Source organism: Aotus nancymaae, unplaced genomic scaffold (genome assembly GCF_030222135.1).
Source record: "Aotus nancymaae isolate 86718 unplaced genomic scaffold, 86718_ANA_hifiasm-v0.15.2.pri h1tg000046l, whole genome shotgun sequence".
Classification (NCBI taxonomy): domain Eukaryota; kingdom Metazoa; phylum Chordata; class Mammalia; order Primates; family Aotidae; genus Aotus; species Aotus nancymaae.
In genome coordinates, this window is record NW_026988460.1 from 5,089,355 (window position 1) to 5,102,920 (window position 13,566).

General features: G+C 39.7%; 1 protein-coding gene across 12 annotated transcripts in view; it reads right to left on the reverse strand.

Moving 5' to 3' along the window:
- The window catches only part of FOXP1 (forkhead box P1), a 635,379-nt gene that overhangs the window by 159,928 nt on the left and 461,885 nt on the right, over positions 1-13,566 (reverse strand). The gene's annotated exons all lie outside the window — the stretch shown is intronic.

Genomic DNA, 13,566 nt, shown 5'->3' on the forward strand with positions numbered 1-13,566 from the left:
GTTACTTTTTAAATTGACTGATGGGGTCCCCTTTGGAAACTATGTCAGAGGCCTATGTTCACCATGTTTCTTGTAGATGATGACTCGACAGCCATTTTTACCTGTTATGTGCATCAGAACAGATTATGTCCTTGGTCTCAGACTCCACTGCCTAAACCCCAGTGATAATCTTCCTTTTTTTCTTTTTTTGAGGCAGGGTCTCATTCTGTTACCCAGGTTGAAGTGCAGTAGCACAATCACGGCTCACTGTAGCCTTGACCTCCTGGGCTCCAGCAATCCTCCCATCTCAGCCTCCTGAGTAGCTGGGACTACTCAGGAGTAGTCCATACCCAGCTGATGTTTTCATTTTTGTAGAGACTGGTCTCACTGTGTTGCCCCAGCTGGTCTCAAACTCCTGGGCTCAAGTAATCCTCCTACTTTGGCCTCAAGCAATCCTCCCACTTTGGCCTCTCAAAGTGTTGGGATTACAGGTGTGAGCCACTGCGCCCAGCCAGAGATTATCTTTATTCCAATACAGTTGAGGAGTGAGAACGGACTTTTCTTTATAACAATATCTCAATCACAATTGGAGAAAAGTCCCTTAGGATACATTGTTTGAAGATAAAATTAGATTCTCTGGATACAGAATAATGTGTGTGGATATGTGTTTGTTTGTATGGGGGAGGAAGAGGGAGGGGTGAAGAAGGAGGAAGGAGAGGGCAAGCAGCAGAAAGAGAGGCAGAAAGGATATGAATAAATGAAAGAATTTCTCTTTTAAAAAGCAAGGATCAACTCTGACTCAAGTTCCAGATCAACTGCTAATGTAAATAACTTTAAGGTCCAATCCCATCTCTGGAGACCTTTTACTCTTGGTGGCGGTCCCTGGGCTAGGTTGAGTCAACACTTCCTTTGTAACAGATGTGACAATTGCCTGGCACTGGATACCCTGGTGCTGTATTTTCACGCCAGGCTTGGGTAAAGACACAGTTTGAGGATGTCAGAGTGGAGGCGAATGATAAAACCAGGCACTCAGACCCCCAGTTGCATGCATTCACATTTATTTTCCTTCAAGTTAAAATAAATGGCTGAGCTAAAAGAAGAAGCAGGGGGCAGGCATGCACCACTTTCATCTGTGGATTGACTAGTCTCCATCTATGCCCGGATATGCACAAGGGGTTGGAACTGCCTGATGGCTGGCATGTCATGGTCCACGGCCAGCTCTCAGCACACAGACAGAGCCAGTGAGATGGCCCTCCGGCTGCTGGCTTGGGAGGCCATGTTTTCATATTAACTGGGAACCTGGGCATTTTTGACACACCTTCCATTTCATTGGTCCAAGATGACTTCATTCTCATCAGTGCCTTCACATTCTTAGTAAATAAGTGCCATCTGTTATTTACAAATTATGTTTTACATAAGCATGTTTACAGCTTCTGAGCTATTTACATTCTAAGATCATAGCAGGTGCTTATATTTTAGGGGCTAGGTAATTCTATGTTTAGCATGTTTATCAAGGTAGCCGATGTTCAAAAACATGTCTACCATATTTTAAGAAACATCAACAAGTTTATATAAAATATGGTTTGAACAGGCATGCACACATACATAATGCAAGCTGGTAGAAGGATAAAATCTTTATAAAATGTTTTGCATAACACACTTGATGACGGGGTCTGAGATAAGCTCTGACACATGGAGGTCTTCAAAAAATATGACTAACTGGAAAGTTTTTAGTCACGGGTCAGCAAACTATAGCCTGTGGACCACATTCAGTGTATTACCTGTTTTGTATCATCTGTCCTATATCAGCTCATGAGATAAGAATGGTTTTTACTTATTTAAATAGTTGACCAAAAAAAATAAAATAAGATTATATTATGACATGTGAAAGTTATATGGTATTCAAATTTTAGTATTCACCAATAAAGTTTTATCGGAACACAGTCAAGCTCATTCCCTTATATATCATCTCTGGCTACTTTTGTGCTGCACAACAGAGTCAAGGACTTTTGACAGAGACCACATGGCCCTTGATCCCTAAAATATTTCTTCTCTGGCTCTTTACTCAAAAAGTCTGTCAATCCCCATCTTAGGTTGCTATCTGTATTCTGAGATCCCCAAAGATTTCACTGGACAGATCTTACATAAACACATCTTTCAATCAGTTTCCCAAAATAAATTTAGCGTTTGGCCAAGGAGCAAGAACATTATTAATTAGCTGTTCTTTAAGCTCAAATTCAATGTTGACGTTCTGAAAAGGAAATACATCCATGTGCTCCTCGATCTGAAACTGTTTAAAACTTGTCTCAAACTTTGAAGATCTGTTTCTTCTGGTAGGTAACTGACAGCAGTTCAGATCAGGGTGAGATCCTGAGCACCCACAGAACAAAGACAGCACGCACCTTATTGGTGGCCAGTCAAGAATTGGTTACTTCCTGTCTGCCCTGAGAAGCTGTCCCATTTCCAGCTTGAAAGGCTGGTCTGAGTCAGCCATCCTTCTTCTAATTTCTTTTCCTAGACTCTCCCCACCCCTCAAGATCAAACCGGTTTTTCAGATAATTTCAGGGGCTAATCAACAGTCACTGCATATGGGGGTGGGAGGAAAAGCTCGTAAAAAAAGAAAAGCAGCAAGGGAAGATTAGTAGAAAGGAGTCATGTTCTCTCCTCTGTTTCTTACCCTCTACACACTCTTTTAGTCCCTCTAGAGAGCCTGGTTTCCCTAAACTAGTTTGCTATCTTTGTTCAATGCCAGCAACCAAAGCATTGATGATTTAACATAATCTGACAATCGCTCTATAGCAAGACTGGGGACTGAGTATACAAGGAAACTTCATCATCTTCTTGCTTTAGACACAGCAACCACTTCAGTGCAGGAAGGAATTAAGGCTTGTGAGTGACTTAAAAAAAAAAAGAAAAGAAAAAAAAAAAAAGGAAATGACAGTGGTTTGTAGAACTGGGCCACATTCATACGGAATTGAGAGTATTCCAAAACAACAGTTCTTCAAAAAAATTTTTTTAAACTTTATTTTACAAATAGAGCACTTGGTTATAACAAGACAATGGTAAGGATTCTGGTGAGTGAAAATATTAGATGCTCAAAGAAAAATTCCCATTCTAATGACTGTATAAATGTTAGATACACAAGGGAAGAAAGAAAACACTACTATAAATCATCAAGTCAGGTTATTGGCGTCGTAAATCAAAAACTAAACACATTCCCCAACAAAACTTATGGGGGTAATGACCATTCACAGAGAGCCTTTGACAGTCTCTTTGTGCCAGTCACTGCTCAGTCTCCTCTATGATACTGCAAATAAGGGTGTGGACTCTGAACACTAATTGGTAGTAAATTCACTTGACTCAACCCCCAAAAGCAGGTACAGTAGACAGCAAAGTCTTACATTAACTAGAGTACACTGAATTTGAATCAGTGGCTGAGAAAGGAAAGGCTCTATGTAGCATCATCCATCCTCAGAGTTCCAACAGCTGGACAAATTATCCTATGCTTATAGAGCATTTAATAACAGCTGATATTTAGGTAAGACATTTTGCATGGATTTTAAACCAGTCTTTGCAAATAAGTTTATGAGACAATTTCAAAATAGTCAGGGAGAAAAATCAGAGCAGAGACAACTCCTTACCTGCAACATTCTAACATTCTGTGTTTGAGTTAAAATGGAAAGGGACAAGAAATAGAAAAGTCACTGTTCTCTATGGTTGTCACTGTCCTAACTGCAGAGGAGTTACAGTCACAGGTCATGGGCAGTGTCATCTCTGTGTGGGGAAGGTGGGGGAGAGGTGACGCCAGGCCAAAGCACCCCCTCCAGTACTCAGACCACTTTATTACCCCACAGCAGCCCAAACCTCTCTTCTAGATCCACTTCCGTTGTTAGGTTTCACATATACTTTCAGACATGATTTTATATTCTTTAAGCTACACGTAGGGTGGTTATCACTGCTATGGTGCCTATTATGTATATTTCTTGCTTGTCTTTTACTTTAATATTTAACAAATACTGCAAAGGTAGGTTTGGGAGTTGTACTTTTTGTTTCTTTTAAAGTCAGCAATGTATTTGAGTATATTTTCTTGGGGAGGAAAAGATGGCAAATCTTTCCTTTCTTTCTTTTTTCTTTCAGGTGGCAAATCCTTCCTTCCTTCCTTCCTTCCTTCCTTCCTTCCTTCCTTCCTCCCTTCCTCCCTTCCTCCCTTCCTCCCTCCCTCCCTTCTTTTCTTTCAGGTGGCAAATCTCTTTCTTTCCTTCTCTCTCTCTTTCTTTCTTTCACCGGGACGAAGGAGAACAGAATTGTGCAACTGGTTCCTGCACCACGTCATGATTTGCCATCATTAGTGATATGAGCTCAAATGCCATCCCATGCACCAACTATAGGAGACACGGACACAGAGAAATGCTGGAAGGCTCTAGAGAGGAGGTGGCATTCTGCTAGAAACCCCACTGTCAACGCAAGCCCAGAAGAGGGTCAGCAAACCCTGTATCCAATTGCAATTATGAGTAACCCTTTTACTTCAAAGTCATGTACAGGATACTTCCTACCTAGCAAGGTAAAGGATAGGATTTTCATGACACACACACACAAAAGGGTATCTATGGTTCTCTTGCAAAATTATGTGTAGTAAGTTTAATGACTACAGTTAGGAAGTCTGTTTGAAGTCTTTTGGAAGAGCTAAAAAAAAAAAAAAAACACTACCATCATACTCCTACTCCCATTAACATAGGGCCCTATAACCACCTTGCTGAGACACTGGCTGGCTGCTCCTCTTGGAGCCAGTGCCAGACGCTGAATCACTACACCAAGTCTCCAGCACCTGAGTTGTCTTTGGAGGGATTCCATTCAAGCAGTGCCCAAGCCTGAGCCTGTTTAGCTCATGAGAGTTGACAAGATCACAGCCTAGGATGCTATGACTGTAGGCAACATTAGCATTGCAATGAAGTAAAGCAGGAGTGAAGTTCAGCAGAAAACATCTAAAATGTTAAGTTGGATGCTGTATCAAACTCTTTTTACCCTCTAAGACTAGATTGTGTTTAAAAATAAATAAGTTGGCCCCATCCTCCAGGCTCCCAAAATAGAAAAAAATCGGGGTCAAACACAAGGATAAATGAATCAAAAGGCTCTATTAACTCACTGTATTTAACCCACTGTTTTTAGCAATTGCCTTTTATGAGGGTGCAGCTCAGCAACTCTCATTATGAATAATTCAGATTCACATCTTTTCGTACCTCAGAATGAGACTTGCTAATTTTGAAGCTTGTGGAAGAATCTAACTAGAATTATGCTCAAAATAATGGAGGATTTTCCGTGATTTTACTAGTAACACTGAACTTAGTTCTTGCTCAAACAAATATGGTGCTGTATTCCTTTTTTTCTTGTACTCTAAGTCACACATACTCGGGATGCCCTAAGAGGCAATTAACACCTATGAATGCTTTGCTTCACAAAGTACCTTCCTTTTCTTGCCTGAATTTGGGCAAAGCAGCAAAGAGTAAAAATGATTTAGAGGCAACATTCCAGCAGACATAGAAGACAAAAGAAAAAAACAGAAATGGGAATACAGGAAAGGCTCAAAACAGATTAATAATCCAAAATGTGGAACTACTCACTATTGGCAAAATATGAGGATTGGGGTAGGGATCCTAATATTCTCCATTAATTTACGCTCCTTAAAGCAGTTATTTTGAATAGCTAAGATTACATCTCAGCTGAATAACAATTTAAGAAACAAGGATCAGCTAGAAACATAGGGACAAGCGTAGCATAACTTCCCTACATTTAAGACACTAAATGAAAACACTGTATTGAATTATTCACTATGAACCAGGCACTGTGCTAGTTAGCTGCTCTCTATCCGAATTTCATTTCTTGTTCCCAACTTTTCTAAGGGAAGTTGGGGAAAGTTTTATAACTCTTGATTCAAAATGGGCAAACAAAGACAGATTATGAAATTCAGTGACTTGTCCAAGGTCACAAGTCTAGTGGCTAGGATGGAAAAACAAAAACAAACAAACATTGTCTCATGAGAACATGATACTCACAGTGTATCAAGGTAACTGATTAGACCAAAGATGGCTGCAGGTAATCTTGGCAAACGGCTATGCAGTCCTACGGAGCTAAAAATGCATGAATGACTGTAGGTGCCTTTGCCTCTAGAATGAAGGGAAAGGTCTTTTCTGTGTCACAGCTTCTAACTTTAATTTCCCTTCTTTTCTCCACAAAAAAGACGTGCTTTTTTCAATGAGATCTTTCCATTGCCAGGACTCTGTAAGCCATCACCACATCTACAAGTCTGCCCTCTCTGTTCTCTGCCCACATTTACGACATCCAAGTATCTTCTTCATCTAAATTCACCCTTTCCCTGAAAATTCTGTTTGCAATCCAATTCCTTCAAGCAGCAGTGTCCCCTGATATCCCCAGGCCCAAGGGACCAGCCCTGCTTCTGAATCCCTGTAGCAGCATCCTGTGTTTCTACTGTTGTGATGGCAAACTCCAAGCAGGCAGACAGCAAGGAATTAACAAGCCCAGCTATCTCTGTTCTCTCGCACGCTGTGTTTTCACCTCTCTGGTTATCTGAGTTCACCCATCTTCTCTTGGAATAGTGATATTGTCTCCACCATACCTTGATTCTCAGCTGTTCCTCAATCTGGGCAAGTCCCTCGTTCTTTGGTTCAGCTAGGCCAAGGTTGAATCTTTTTTCAAAAGGAACTTTTCATAAAGCAAGTAATAGAAAAGCAGAGCTAAGAGAGCACAGGTCTTTTTCTTTTTTCCCCAAATTTCACTCAAGTCCAGCCACAGTTGATGTCTCTGGACACCTGTATCTTACACTTTACCTCCATCTAAGTGAGATCTCTTCCCCTGACCCACTTGGCATGGCCTTTAGGTCCAGTGGGATTTCCAGCTCTTGCTTTAACCCACTGTAGACTCTTGCTCTCTGCTATAAATACATTCTTCTTTTTTGGTGGAGGTGGTATGGGTGCTAAATTACTGTGTTATTAAACCTGCTCTGGTCTCTGGTTACTGGGGATAAGGAAGGTAATTAAAAGTTGTAATTTTTGTGGTGTTTATTGCCAGACAAGTACTAAAGTGCAGACTCATTATATCATTTATTTTTCATAATTCCTTGAGGTAAATTATACCCAGTTAACAGATGAGTGAGGGAGAGACAGGGAGAGAGGGGGGCAAGGGTGAAAAAACAAACTATTGGGTACTATGCTCAGTACCTGGGTGTTGGGACAACGCCAAACTCAGCATATGCAATACACCTAGGTAACAAATCTGCACATGTACCCCCCTGAATTTAAAATTATATCTTTTTAAAAAAGAAATAATACAGAGGGACTCCATATATCCATTATCTAGTTCTTCACAAATATTTTAAAACAAAGTCATTTCTATTTATGTATACCTGCATAATCCTTTGATAGGCCCAACCTGAAAAGAATTTCTTCATTGTAAATATAGTTTTTGCCTTCTCGGCAGTCATATGCTTACGATTTTATTTTTTCCTCTCTGGAAAGAAAAAGATTCCAGAGAATTCTTGGAAAAAAATAATATTTTTAAAATCCCCAAATAAAAACACCAGAATTGTTTAATATGAATACATTGTTTAAAGTATGTAAAGTAATTATAATAAAGTATTTTACCAACTCCAAAATATTTGTGTTATTTATTATGCAAGGCATATAAAAATGTTTGAAATATCACTATTACAATTGATAATTATAATACAGCATGATGCATGCCAAGTGTGTGGTGCACACATTATGTTTGTGCTACTTTTAACTTGTAGATCATAAATTGTGTGTCTAAAAAAAAAAGAAACACAAGAACAGAGAGGTTAAATTTTAAAGATTATGTAAAATATGTAGGTAAAGTCCTTAGCACAGCATCTGAAACATGATAGTTACTCAGTAAATGGAAACTAAAACTATTACTATATGTATAATATACTGCCCCAGGCATAAGAAAATATATTTTCTCAGTGGAAAGCAAAGATTCCTTTTTCCCAGTGATCTCAAACCATTGGTTGTCCTCTTTATAGAAACATTAAGTAAAATTGCAGCATCCTCTCTTGAACCCAAAGGGATCTAAGGCAGTCAACTTTAATTGTACAAAAAGCAAACTGAGGACATGAAGAGGATGTGGTTTATCCGCAGTCACATAGATGACATGCAGCTGAGAATCCTGGCTCTTTCCAATGCCAAAGTGCTTGAGCAAATATGACTCTTTCTGACTCTTACCAAACATTCAGCCATGCCTTGCCAATTCTCAATACAGGAATGGCTGCCTAAGAGTTCAAATATTGAGCTAGGAGGAGATGATGATACTGGTGGTGATATTACCAATGAAGAAAATGGTAACTAACACTGAATCCCAACTACAATTGGTTCTAAATTACTTTATATAAACTGAAAGTTTATGTAATATCGTCAAGGTCACACAGCCTAGATAGAATCCCTTCACTGTATTCAAGAACAACACACAGATAAAAAGGCCACTAATCCACAGATCCACAAATTTGGAATTCTTCCATTCACCTAGAACTAGAACTACTTGCTTGATATGACAGATTAAAACAAAAATAAGTCACATATAGAAGAATATATTCAGTTAATCTAAGCCACACAAAAAGGTAACTTTGTAGTGAACTTTAAAAAGATCATATCTTATAGTGGCTACTGGTTACAGCAAAAGAAATACAGATTTGATTGGTTTGGTCGAGGAATTAGAAACATTTTCTTTAATAGAGAATTTGAAAAAAAAAACTGTGGTCATCTGATGCACACTTGTGCTCACAGAGTTGTGCTTGAAAAGTGACAATGATCTTTGGAACTTCCAGTAACCACAGTTTAGCATAAGGTGGAACTTGAGTCTCCGGGCATGAAGAAATAAGGATTCTCTGGGAATTTGGGGGAATTACTGGCCTTGAGAAAATCACAGAAATTACAAAGAAATAGATGTTTGCTTTCAAAAACAATAATATATTACTACAGAAGCGACATACACAGTGGTTGAATGCACACCAATTATTGTGTCTGGATTTGAAGCCCAATTCCATCGTTTGCTAGCGGTGTGACCTGAGACAAGTTACTTAACCTCCCAATAAGAATGGGAGGAACGGCCGGATGCGGTGGCTCATGCCTGTAATCCCAGCACTTTGGGAGGCTGAGGCGGGTGGATCACGAGGTCAAGAGATCGAGACCATCCTGGTCAACATGGTGAAACCCCGTCTCTACTAAAAATACAAAAAATTAGCTGGGCATGGTGATGCGTGCCTGTAATCCCAGCTACTCAGGAGGCTGAGGCAGGAGAATTGCCTGAACCCAGGAGGCGGAGGTTGCGGTGAGCCGAGATCGTGCCATTGCACTTCAGCCTGGGTAACAAGAGCAAAACTCCGTCTCAAAAAAAAAAAAAAAAAAAAAAAAGAATGGGAAGAACTAAAAGTGCCTATGTCAAATTGATACATGTAAAGAGCATAGTGTAGAGCCTCACATTCGGTAAATAACAGGTGATTTTGAAAAGTGCTGTATAACTATGGATTATGAAAGTAATAAGTTCATGGTAGAAGATATGAAACATGTATACATGAATTGGGAGAATAATAAAAAAACAACAAATATGACACCATCACCTACAATGATACATTTTAAGCATTTGGGGATATGATAGAAAAGAAATTTTCTTGGCCCAAGCACAGTGGCTCATGCCTGTAATACCAACATGTTTGGAGGCCGAGGCAAGTGGACTGCTTGAGCCCAGGAGTTGGAGACCAGCCCAGGCAACACGGCAAAATTCATCTTTAATAAAAATACAAGAATTAGCCAGGAGTGGTGGTGCACACCTGCAGTCCCAGCTACTTGGGAGGATGAGGCACGAGAATCCCTTGAAGCCAGGAGGCAGAGGCTGCAGTGAGCTAAGATCGTGCCACTGTACTCCACCCTGGGTAACAGAGCAAGACTCTGTCTCAAAAGACAAAAACAAGAAAAGAAAAAAAGAGAAGAAATTTTCTTAAGCAAAACTGGAATCATTCTGTATGGTCTTTAAAAAATTACCTTTTGAAATTAAAAGCACATTTTGACTGAAGATTTTTTCAAATCAATTTCTATATTCAGGTTCCAACAAACAAACAATATCAGTCGCCAAACGACCCAAACACCTACACCCTACTGTGGACTTTTCTGGAAAAGCTTTCATAAAAGGACTCTGAACAGCAAATGGCACTTGCCTGATTTTCACAGTGTGCTTTAGAAACCTAGGAAGGAGGCCCACGGCACTCCAGAATTGCAGAATCACACAGTCCCATACCAGGCTAACAGCATGTTTCAGTCCTTTTGCCCCCAAAGCATGTAACTACGGAGCAACCGCTGACTTAACTTTGCAGAGCCCATAAGCAGTACTGTATCTGTTTCTTCACAAAGAGCAAACTAACTTGATTTTTGTGGAAGTTAAATTGCCAACATCATATTGAGTTAAAGAGAAACAAAACAAAAATCAGAAGTTTCAGCCCATGCTGTATCCTTAAAAAAATACATCCTTTGACCCTAAATAGATTAAAATTGAGCGCAATTAGTCTTTACCACCTCCTCCCTCCCACCACCACCATCATCACGCACTAGCTATATTTTCCAGGCCAGTTTCTTCATGGTAAAACACTTTCTCATGAGACTGCCTGTGGTCAGGGCTGACTATGTCACAGGAAAAAATGCTTCTCATGATCTCCAGATCATAGCGCTTCTAGGTCTAGCCTGAGCATTAAATAGAGACATACCCGGAAATTATAAACAATTTTAACAACCGGACATTTTCCCACCTCAAAAGTGGGATAATCTTTGCAGCCTACCTATGTCCCTGGGGTGTTCTGAGTATTAATAAGTTAGCATTAGTCAGGCACTTTGATTTCTACAGACAAAGGGCTCTGTATAAATGCAAAACATGATTATCCAACTCAACTGCCTTTTGGAGAGGACAACAGAGGCAGAAAGGCCACTGCTTCCACGGTTGTCTTCTCAAGAGCAAAGCCACCTCCCAGTTATCTTCAGGGCAATACTCTTGAAAGTTGCGCCGTAGCTGAGCCTCTGCTGCACCATTCCCTTATATAGTCAATGAAGAGGGAATCCCTCTGTGTGCATATTTTCAATTCACATTCCAACACAGTATAGGCAATGAAACAGATTTTCAGCTGCGATTTATAGGTCTTGATACAACTGGGCCAGGCAGTGTGCTAGAATCACCCGTATCACTTCTTCAGGATGTGAGGAAGTGAGGAAGCCTCTACAAAAAATCATGCTCCAGTATCTAAAGAATGTGCCAGTGTGCACACCTATATCAGTGAATGTCTACATATTAAGAATGTTTTCACAAAGCCATGCAAACCCCACCTGAGAACTAAGAAATATATAAATTTTAAATCTAAATTTAATATAGATTTGAATCTTTCCCTTGGCCTCTGGAGGAATCAATCTGAGATAATGATGACCTTGAAGATAATGAAATAGGTTACATAATATTAAAGACTAGAAGATATTTACGAGGGACACAGATAAATAAGTAGACCCTTTGTATTACAGCACCTGCCTGACATCTTTAAAGAGAGGGGCAAAATGCTGGCCTCTGATGAATTATGTTGTACCCTAGCCACAGACTCTATGGTATACTTTCCTTTAGCTGAGCTCTTCAAGTTTAGCTCTAAAACTCACAATATAGCTTTTAACAAAACTGTAAGAGCCACTGGTTTGTCCAATGTTATTATTATTTAAAACACACACATACACCACACAGTTGAGCTACTGAGGCCGGCATTCCTAAGTGAACCGCCTAGAAAAAGCTAAACTAATGAACAAAGTAATCCTGGGAAATCCTGTCCCATAAAACCATTAGTTGCAATAGACTAATTCTCAATAAAAAGACTGGCAAATTCTCAGAAGGCAAAAAGCCTCCTGAGCCTTAAGGGTTAACTCACTTGCCTTAAAAAAAAAAAAAAAAAGACACATATAATTTCCTTTTATCATAACACAATGCATTTATTATTTTCTGTATATCTGTTAAAGGGCATGGCTTTCAGAGTGGAAAACAAAACAGAACTTGGTCACATGTTTATTTGCTTCAGCTACTCCCTTCCCCTTCTGATAAATAATCAAACATGCCATCCAGAAAAAACAAAACCAGCGAGCTGGGAAATTTGATGGTCATCAAATAGACTGAGATACCAAGAAAAGCAGCCCACTGTTCCCACACTGAGTTTTTGGCCCCCACACCTACACTAACATCTGAGTAAATACCTTCAGTCACTCTTTCCATTTTCCCTGCAATTACTCCTACTGTTAAACAAATTGTCCTTAAGGCAGTCGCAAACATCTTATTTTTTCTTGCAAAAGAGAACAACTTCTGAACACTGGAAAAGACATCACAGCCATAGCAATAAGCGCACACAACACACACACATACACACACACACACACACACACACACACACACACACGCTCTTACTTATTTTATGTATTTAAATGTTTCTTCCACGAGAGGTTTGGACAACCCCAGAGCATATTTCTTTCTCTATTCTAATAGATGCTGTTTTAGACACTAAAATTTAAAAATATTTAGTCTGGGGACTAGCAAACAAGGTTCAGAGTAACAACAATTCTCTTAAGATCAAAAGAGCTAATTTTCCATTTCCTGTCTATTCCCTGACCAGTATATAGTTAAAAAAAATATTAACACCTGGCTTACCAATTAAACTGAAGTTGGGGGTCAGGGAAGGGGGATGTGGATGGAGGGGAGAGACGCGAAAGGAGTGACTACAGACAGGAAAAGGTGGAACCTTTTTTAAAAATGTCAAACCATGTGTTTAAAAAGTAATTTCAACAGAAAGGACTAAGCCGTTAGATCTCTCTTCTACTCAGAGCCAAGAGGCAGCTCAAGTCTCAGGGCTTTTCCTGCCATACTGATTATCCACAATGAAAATTTTTGTAAAGAGCCTTCCAACATCAAAGTTAACAACCATCACAGAAAGTGAGGCAGGCTTTCCCTTTCCGTATGCAGCCCACTCTGTTTAAACAATAGTTATATGAATGAGATAATGACCGTGCATGTTTCAGCAGTCTGACTTTTATTGGCATGAAATTGGTACAAATATTATCAAGACTGATTCACAAATGATGACGGTGTCGTGATGCAAACATCAGGGGACAATTCTGTAGATGCAGAATTACAAAGGCACCATCCCCACACTCTCTTACTACTTGTGATAACACGAAGAAAAAGAAGGCAACACGAAACAATGTCACAGTAAGCAGAGAGAGGCTCCCATCTACATTCAGCCTATAAAACTATCCTGACACCACCCGGCTGCTTACTTAGCTGATTATATCCAAAGACATATTTGAAAGCAAGAGTGAATTAAACAAGGAGTTTGAAGGAACCGGTCCTCTCAAATCTCTAAAAAAAGCCTCTGATGGAGAGAGGAGGGAAGGAGGAGGAAAAAAAGCAGTAAACAAGTTGGATCATCCTATTTCGCCCTTCAGAGAATGTCTGCACAAGAACGGATCCCTAGTTTAAAAGTTTAACCCAGCAAAAAAT